The 9,399-nt window shown below is 29.5% G+C and overlaps 1 pseudogene; it reads right to left on the bottom strand.

Annotated features, from left to right (window-relative positions):
- Positions 1-6,542: 6,542 nt before the first annotated feature.
- On the bottom strand, positions 6,543-6,661 carry LOC118605265 (annotated as a pseudogene).
- Between the last annotated feature and the right edge of the window lie 2,738 nt (positions 6,662-9,399).

Here is a 9,399-nt window from a genome sequence, read left to right as displayed (position 1 = left end):
ATTTTACCTTTTAAAGATTAAAAACTAAAGGCCTCAATACCTTGTACACACACAAGATCTCTAGTCTATGATAAATAATTTATATATGTTGCAGAACAGAAATAGTAGATACATTCTTATTTTTTCCTTTGAATACCTTCATTGTTCAATTTATATTTGTTAAACTACTAATCTCAGGTTATTTAATATAAAATATATATTTATTCTTAGAACAAAGGGGCATATATAATATAATTATCTGCTATGTTTCATGAATTATAATTACCATGTAATTTACTCTATTAATATAGTCAATATTGAAATTTAGATTTTTTATTTCTAAAATACTATGCACATATGCAACAAAAAGGAAAATAATTAAAATAAAAGCCTATCAAAGTAAAGCTATATCCCTTAAGTAGCTATGTATAAAAATTTAAAAAGCACATGTATGAAACTATAATATTCCATTAAAGATCTCAACAGAGAGCTAGGATTGTGATATTTTCTCTGTTTCACCTAGAACCATACGAGAAGGATGGTCCTATACATAGAGTTGCTATTGAAGTCAGCTTCATTACATCATCCCAGAAGATTTACAAAAGGGTGTACTCCACTTGCTGGTTATGTGAAAAGTTACTCATCGATCATTTATATTACTTAAAATTAGGTTGCCTAACAAAAACAAATTAATTTTCATTAACCAATTTGCTATTGCTTGGTTTTACTGCAAAAATATATCTATAAGAGAGAATAAAATTATTTTATCTTCTATAATTAAAAAAATAAAAACAACTGGTATCCTAGTGCCAACTTGAAAAATCAGTATTAGTGTTAAATAATAATCTGCCTTCTATTCTCCATAAATATCTCTAAGCATGAGAAGGTTGGAATGATGATGATGAATGAAATGCTATTATAATAAGATAAATACAGATGAGTAAGTTCTAGTTATTTTTAAAACCGTAATATGTTATGGAATTGGCTTTTTAAATTCTTTCTATATAAGTGAGATAGTTATTAACTGAGCAAAGCATGCATAGCATTTATTGTTTAGATGACTGAGCCAGGCTTAAATGTCATTTAGGAAAGCTTACAACATATGGCATTGATAGATGAAAAAGAAAATTGCCATTTCAGGTTGACCTCTTCTATATCTAAACCAGGATTGTCTTAAGTGAGTTTAGATAACTACCTACATTAGTCATCATTAAAGAGTCACAAGCTCTATAAAATTTGACTTTGTTGTCTTACATTTGAAAACTTTTGTAACAAATGACAAAACTCGCAAATATGGATAAGTGAGTTTATATATCATTTTTACTTTTTCTTTTCTTGATGTGATTCATATTTATTAATACAAATTCTTTAGATAATCTGCCTTGTCTAATCGGAATTAATAGGAAAAAAATCTCTCTGGCAGATTATATTCATTATTACCAAAATTCTCTTGGACATATTTAACAGCGGAAGGTACTTCTGTTCCCCCACTATTTCAAGGAAGAAATTCTACCACGGCAAAGATTATGGTTGCAATAAGAAAGACCCTATATTTTATAATGCACATAAAGTTTATTTTATCAATTTTAATGAAGGAATTTATCTCCAACCAGGCTGGATTTGCTTTTGCAAAAATAAAGCAAGTAAACAAATATATCTTTCTACTTTGGTTCTTTTCATGCTTAGATATTTGTTATTTTCTTTAATTCATATAATTTTGTCCAAAACAATACTTGTTATAATTTTATAACACCTACTAAATATGTTTTGAATTTTGCTTGGTACTGAGAAAGGAAGAATAGAAACTTACATTTATTGAGCATCAACTATGTGCCAGTATTTGTGCGAGGCATTTAACATAAGTTACTGGAACTCATGTAAGACATAACTCCTAATCAGAATGTTACGGGAAAATTAAAAATAGTTTGTGGAGAAGTAAAAACTATGTTTATCTTAGTTGAACTCATCTTTCTATATGTAGATACTGTTATGTGAACTTTTTCTGTTTAATGTTCTTTTTTGTAAAAATATATTCTGATAAACCTCAGAAAGTGAATAAGAAACATATAGCAACTAATTCCTAAAATAATAATTCATATGTATGTGAAAATGGAAGTGTGGAGATATATATGGACATGATAAATACCCATGAAGCCCGCCAGCTCTTTCTAAAAACACACAAAAACAAAACTAATCATGTTATCTGTTTCTATTTGTTGGCAAATGTAGCCTGGTTTAAATTGAAAATATGTGCCTTGATATATAGATTTTTATTTTCTCCTCTATTGAATTGCAATGTTTTCTCTTTTGCTATCTCTTTAGCTTGCTCTAGAGTTTTCTGTAAGCCTCATAAACTTGAAATGTGTGTGTGTGTGTGCGCGCGCGCGCATGCACGTGCGTGTAGAGCTTCATGAACAATGTGATACAATATGAGCCTCACAAAGCTGCATTTCCAATTCCAATTTCAGCACTTCCACCTTTGTGCTTCTCTTACATATTTTACTTCTCTATATACACTATGGCCTCGTACTGCATTTGTATTATTTTAAGTTTAAACAGTTAATATTCTCAAAATGGTTTTAATTATAAATATGGAAAAAAGTGTTTTATATTTAGTGACTACTCTTTCTGGAGTTTGCTGGAGTTTTCCTTTTCTGCAGAAACAGTCTTCAATCTGGCTTCCATTCTCCTACAACCTAAGTAATATTTTTTGATAACGAACTTTTAAAAATAAATTTTTACACTATTCATCTTTCTAAGACAGTCTTTATTACACTTTCATTTTTGAAAGACTTTTTCCCCCCTAAATATAGAATTCTAAGTTGATAATTTTCTTCTTTGAGCACATGAAATGTGTCACTTCTTTGTCTTCTGGATGTCAGTGTTAGGAGAAGTCAACCATTTATTGTATTATTGTTACCTGCGTGTGATGTGTCTTCTTTACCTTGACCACTTTCAAGTTGTTTTTATTTCTTGTTTTTCAGTAGTTTTACTTTAATATTCCTAAGTTTTCTTTGTGTTTAATCTTTTTTTTGAAATATCCTGGGATTCTTGATTTGTGGGATGATTTTATTATTATTAATATAGAAAATCTTAGCAATTATCTCTTCACATATTTTTTCTGCACTATTATAGCTGTCTTTTCTTAAACTTATGTCCCACATATATTATATTATTTGATATTTTCCCACTGATTTCAGAACACTCTGTTCTGTTTTCTTCTTACTATCTTTTTTTGTTTCTGTTTTTATAATTTCTCTTGGTTTGGTTTAAATGTAAATAAATTTTCTATGCTGTATAGACTCTCCTGTTAAATGCATAAAAATAATTTTTTGCCTCTAGTATCATAGTTTTTATTTCTAGAATTCACATTTGTTTCTATATGTTTGCTGAAATTCTATACTTGTTTATATATCTGGTTTGTCTTTTCCACTAGATCCATCAATGTGTTTACTATAGCCCAATAAAATTTAAATAATTACTTTTTAGTATTTATTTTATGGTTCCTTTATGAAAATTACAGCATTTGATAATCTCTTTGGTTCTAGTGCCTATTTTTTTCTTGGCAATAAATCTTATACTCTTGTCTTTTTCACATGTATGATAATTTTTTTTGAATATTAGCATGTCATACAAAATTCTAATGTAAGTAATATTTAAATACCTCTTCTGCCAGGTCTTTGGTTGGGGCAATTGAGTCATACAAGTCTGTAACAGACTATTTGGATATTGTGATTCATTTATATTCAATTCATTACTGGATTGTGAAATTGATGGCAGGGTTACACCTTTTCTTTAGCAGTGATTGAGATGTGAGTGACTGAAGTATCTGACTCATATCTTTCTACCATCCATCAGGTAGCAACAGACCTCAAATATGTCTCTTAGATCTCTTCCAATGCTCCAGTAGTAGAAAGTTCACATGCAGATACTTGTTGCCAGGTCTTAGTGCTTAAGGAGTTTTCCTTAGTAATCCTCCCTGCTGACACTGAACATGAGTCTAACAACAGTTCTCTCTTGATTCTCCTGTGCCTTCACTAGTAACAGACACTTTACTTGGTTTCAATACGTGGTCCTATTTCCTGTGAATTTACTCTCTGTTCTCCTCTCTGCAATCAGACTGCTAGATGACATATGCCTGTGCCTCAGGATACATTGTTCAACCCTCCTGACTTTCTCTGAACACTAAACATAGAAGTTTGCAGTTCATCTCCTACAAATAAACATTGCTAAACCCTGATATATAGTGACTACACTAAATTTTTCTGTTTAGTATAAGTAAACATGTAGCTCTTTGCCATTTTTCTTCATAAGTATAAATTTTGTATTGATATTTGTCAAAATAGGAATCTCACAGTAAAGAGGAATATAATCAATAACAGTTGATTTTGGAAATTCTTGAAAGGTTGCTCATATTTTTTCTAGCTATTTACTTCATTCTACCTAATAAAACCTTCTTGATAGGAAATTTAAAAGTCCTATGTATTTTGTGGCATATGTAATAAAAAAAATTAAACGATAAGAACAAGTTAAACTAATTAAAGAACATGCCTTTAAATATTTAAATAAAAATGTTAAAATTGAAATTTTGATTAAGAGAGCACTATTTTAAAATTACATAAAAATTTATGTTAATGTCACTATGTTATAATCTGCTAATTTGATTAAGACGTATTTCATTTTTATATTTTCTTTCTGTTGGAGAATACTATGAAAACTATTTTCATCAATCTATTGTAGTAAAATAAGAAGTACTAACTTTTTAAAAATTATTCATGTGTTCATGAATTAAGCTATTACAATATTATTAATCATTTCATTTTAAATATTTGTTCTCTAATTTCTAGAAACTGAAAGCAATGATTTTCAGCTTAATTTTGAAGATTTATTATTTTTGTTTGAGTTCGATAATTCAAGAGCATTTCCATTTAAAACGATTTTTTTCCCTTGTGCACAAAGTGTTAGCTTAGATAATAGATACAATCTTGAAAGCTATGATCATACAGATTCAGTTTTGATCATTTTTGTGATTTGGATTTGTTAACACCTGTAAACCTCAGTTTCCTATGTAGAAAATTTTAGTACAAATATCTTAGAATTGCTGAGAGAATTAAATGAAATAAAGTATGTAACATTATGTAACTTAATGCCTAGACAAAATAACTACACAAGACATAATAGGTAATATTATCATTAGTATTATAACTGTATCATATATTATAAATATTGTGGGCAGTACTAATATATGCAGTAGTTATTACATAATAAAAATAACATGCAGTAGCCCTCATCATTAGATTACATGCATCAAGGTAGAAGATTTCACTGCATAGTAAATACTCATAAGTGTTGGGGTACAATTATTTTACCATGTGCTCTCTAATGAGACTTCCTGTCATTTGGACACATATGTTCTATTTTCTAAAAACAAGTTATTTCTGAAATACATACTCATAGATAGCATTATATATTGAAGGTAGTTTTTAATATGTTTGGTACAGAAAGATGAGTGTAGAATAAAACATGAGTTTAAATTTTTCACCTATTTTCTTGAGAAATAAATGAAAAAAAATGTATAAAATTCATAAGTAATTTTTAGTTATACAGTAGGTGATGAAAAAATAGTTTATTTCTTTTTCTTGTTTGTATACATTTTGCATTATTCTTTGTTATATATTCTCTGAAAACATAAGGACCCTATCTGATAGTCTATAGGACCTATTGTAATACTTTGCATATAGTAAATGGTTAATACTATTTTGAAAATCAGAGTAATGATATTTAATTTAGAAAATAAATCTGCTTATTTAACTATGAAGATACTCAGAAGAGGTATTTAATGAAATTAAGTTATTTTAGGTAGGGATGTTTGTACGAAGCTAACAAGTCCCCTTAGTAGATTTCTGTTTCGATGGATCATTTCTGATATTATATTGGCCACTGTGCTAATGGATGAATTTCTCATTAAACATTGTCTCTACATTGCCTTAATTACTTTGAAAAGGTGAGACAGTAATTGTGATTGGGCTATGACTATTCTCTAATCAGATCTTACTAAGTGTTCTTTATTACTCTTTCTTTAAATATCTTTTCTTCATTTCTTGATCTCTTCTTCCCATCCAAAAAAAATCTGTCGAAAGGCCTAGGTTGAATGTTCAAGCACTCGCTTCTTTAAGTAACAGATAAAAACTTTCACTTTGGCTTGGTTTTTGTTCCAAATGTAGATGGAAAATATAATTACTATGTAACTTAGTTTATCCCCTATGAATATATAAAATCTTGAGGCTAAGTCAAAGATATGTTAATTTATATCACTTTATTTTCAGAGACCTCATAAAGAAGAGTGGTTTGTCCAGAACAAGAATTTACTATTAATTGTGTCTAAACCCATTTATTTTTAACATTGTCTAACTTAAAGAGTAGAGAATAAACTATAAGAGCACATATTTTATCTAGAAATCTTTTTTTTTTTTTTTTTTTTTTAAGGCAAGGCATACTTTGGTTGACCTCAAAGATGGCAAGGACCTTGTCAGCTTACAATCTCTTATTTTATAATTTTTTTATGCCTATATCACCTGGTCTTCCTAGATGGTTTCCCATTCAAGTACTAACTGGGCCTGACCCTGCTTAGTTTCCGAGATCAGACAGGATCGCGGTTGTTTAGGGTAGCATGGCCATAGACTTATCTAGGAAAATTAAACATCAGTAAGTCCTTTCAATTTTTTCATTGTGGTATTGGTGTGATCTGATAGCTATAACTAGAAATGCTTATCAAATCAGAACAATAAGGAGCATAGGGGAAATGTGGTATCTGCCATTAGAAAAAGAATGAAGATGATGAATTTAGACCCTATGTTTTATGTGAAAAAGCTCATAAATTTTTCATAATAAAGTATTTATCATTATTCAGAAGACATTTAAGATATTCAGATAAGCTGTCATCAATAGTGGATCTTTTAAACCACTATTGCTTTGTTTTCACTTTTACTTTCATCTTCTCTGTATGTAGCTCTTATTAAAATTCATCATTACAAGCAGTGATTCTGAAACAGCCCTATATAATTATCAACTAGAACCTCCTTATCCTCCACAAAAATAAATATATATTTTAATTCTTAGTATTCTTACTTAAAAATTGCATGTATTTCAAATCTTTGCCTCATAAATAAACAAATATATAAAACGTATTCATTTTTTTCCTTCACAAAACATTTATAAATCAGAGTTATGTGTTTCGATTTTGTTTTCAGATTAACTCAACTTTATATTGAAGTTAATATTAATTAATTGCTTCACATAATATTCCCATAAATAAAGTGCATTCCAGGACATATTCTAAAGATACATGATTTTTTTCATTATTGCCATATTCTTGAGATTCTTAAATATATGTAGCTCCAACAATCTATTTAGATTCAAGATAGATAGAAAAATAGATAACTCTAGAGATACAATGTAAAATATTACATTTGTATATTTCTGAGTTTTAGTTATAATGCAGTAAGATTTTTTTCTCCCTTATTTTTTTTCCATTAGCCCACACTTATACTTAAGTCACAGCATGCAATTGAGCTAGAAAATTATGAAATCACTGTAAACACAGTATGACTTCTTTAAATATTTGCAAAAATTGTAATAATGCACTGTTTTACCCAACAGGACATGAGATGGCTTTTTATATTTTAGAACTACATAATCAGGTGTTGCCATTTATCTTTAATATTCCCATTGACTCAGAAGCAATTCATTAATGTATTTATTTATAGGATTCAGTTTGTTTTGATTTTATTTGTTTCAACTGACAATATAGAGGTCAAATATATGACTTCATTATTTTATTGCTGACTTATACAGTAAATATCTTACTTCTACTTACCAAATAACACTTCAAATAATTTTCTTCTCCTTTTTTTTAAGTTAACAACTGTTCACATCAGACCAGTAAAACAACAACAACAAAAATCCATTAAAATTATCATTAACTAAAAATAGTTGTATTGTGGGAGTAATGGTAATTTCTAACTGTGATTTATAGAGCTCATTTTAGAAATTTTTATCATTTAAAATGTAGTGCTAGCAAATATTTTTTGTGTTAAAAAACAATAACATTTCAATGGGTCAATAAATCTTTTTGATTTATGCTAAAACCTTGGTTATAGTGATTATTCAATTGCATTAGTCCATTCCACTAGTTACTCTCAATGAACCACAAATATTTAGCATTCATGGCCTTGTGTAGGACATTCTCCCTTCCCTTAAAATCTGTTATGGACCAGTGATTTACCTTAGCCACCCAAATGTGACACATTGTACAGTGTGCCAGTACTGGTCCTAAGCCTTAAGAAGGCTAGCAACGTCTTTGATCCTCTATGTACAAGTCTTAGCTACTATTCTGGAGCTTTCAAGTGGAAAAGCCTAGTGGAGAGGCTGTGTTGAGCCAGGGATGTCACAAAATTTCTCGACATGAAAGAGAACCCAGATGTCTCAGTATTCCAGGTGAACCATGATTGCAGACAACTTGCCTGCTAACTGTAGCTGCTTGCACAACCATTATCCAGGCATTCAAAAATGACCAGCTGAGCCCGGTACTACTCACTGAAAAATTCTGAGAAATAAGATCATTATTTTGTTAAGCTAGTAATGTTGAGGCCAGATCATTATAGCGGAAACATTAACTGAAATAGAAACAGCTAACAAAAATGGTGTGCTGTTACAATGAAGGTGTGATCTTAATTTTGGAATCAGTCAAAGAGCAAAAGCCTAAACTACTAGTGAAGGTTGGAAAAAGACAGAAAATGCTATGAGAAGTTGGGGAAAAGAGGATCAAGTTATATATTGGCAATAAATTAATGATATTATCTTCTATAGTAACATGGATAACAAGATATTTAATAAACTCATGGACCTAATTAATTAGATTTTCAGACATATTTTGAAAATCTTAAATAGTTTCTTTTAGCTGCCTCTAGTCATGGAGACAAGAGACGAGATTAAGAGGGAAATGTTGAGTTTTCAAACAGAGTAGAGAAGAAATAGAAAGTATCTAGGATTTGCTCTATTGAAAAACAAAATTATTTCTCATCTACAATGTTTCTCAGAAAAAAAAAAATTCTCAAATAAAAAATGGCCTCAGGACAAAGATCAAATTCAGGACACTGTCAGTAAAATGTAGTCTCATAGTTAATGTTTTAAAAGATCTTTTGTTAAGAACTTAGAAAAGATTAAGTGGTGCTTTATAGACCCTCTATGAGATAAAATGATTTCAAAGTATCTTCGAAATATCTTTAAAATATGTCTAATAGATCTTAGGAAAACTATAATAGGATTTTTAAGAATTATATAGGTGATGGCTCATAGCACCCTGACTAACAGACTGAAGTAGAGAGGGGCCGACTCCTAGATTTGGGAGGGACAATGTTC

This window comes from Rousettus aegyptiacus, unplaced genomic scaffold, assembly GCF_014176215.1.
Source record: "Rousettus aegyptiacus isolate mRouAeg1 unplaced genomic scaffold, mRouAeg1.p scaffold_m13_p_1, whole genome shotgun sequence".
Lineage (NCBI taxonomy): Eukaryota > Metazoa > Chordata > Mammalia > Chiroptera > Pteropodidae > Rousettus > Rousettus aegyptiacus.
Note: the sequence above shows the minus strand (reverse complement) of the source record. Positions and strands in the feature narration are given on the sequence as shown.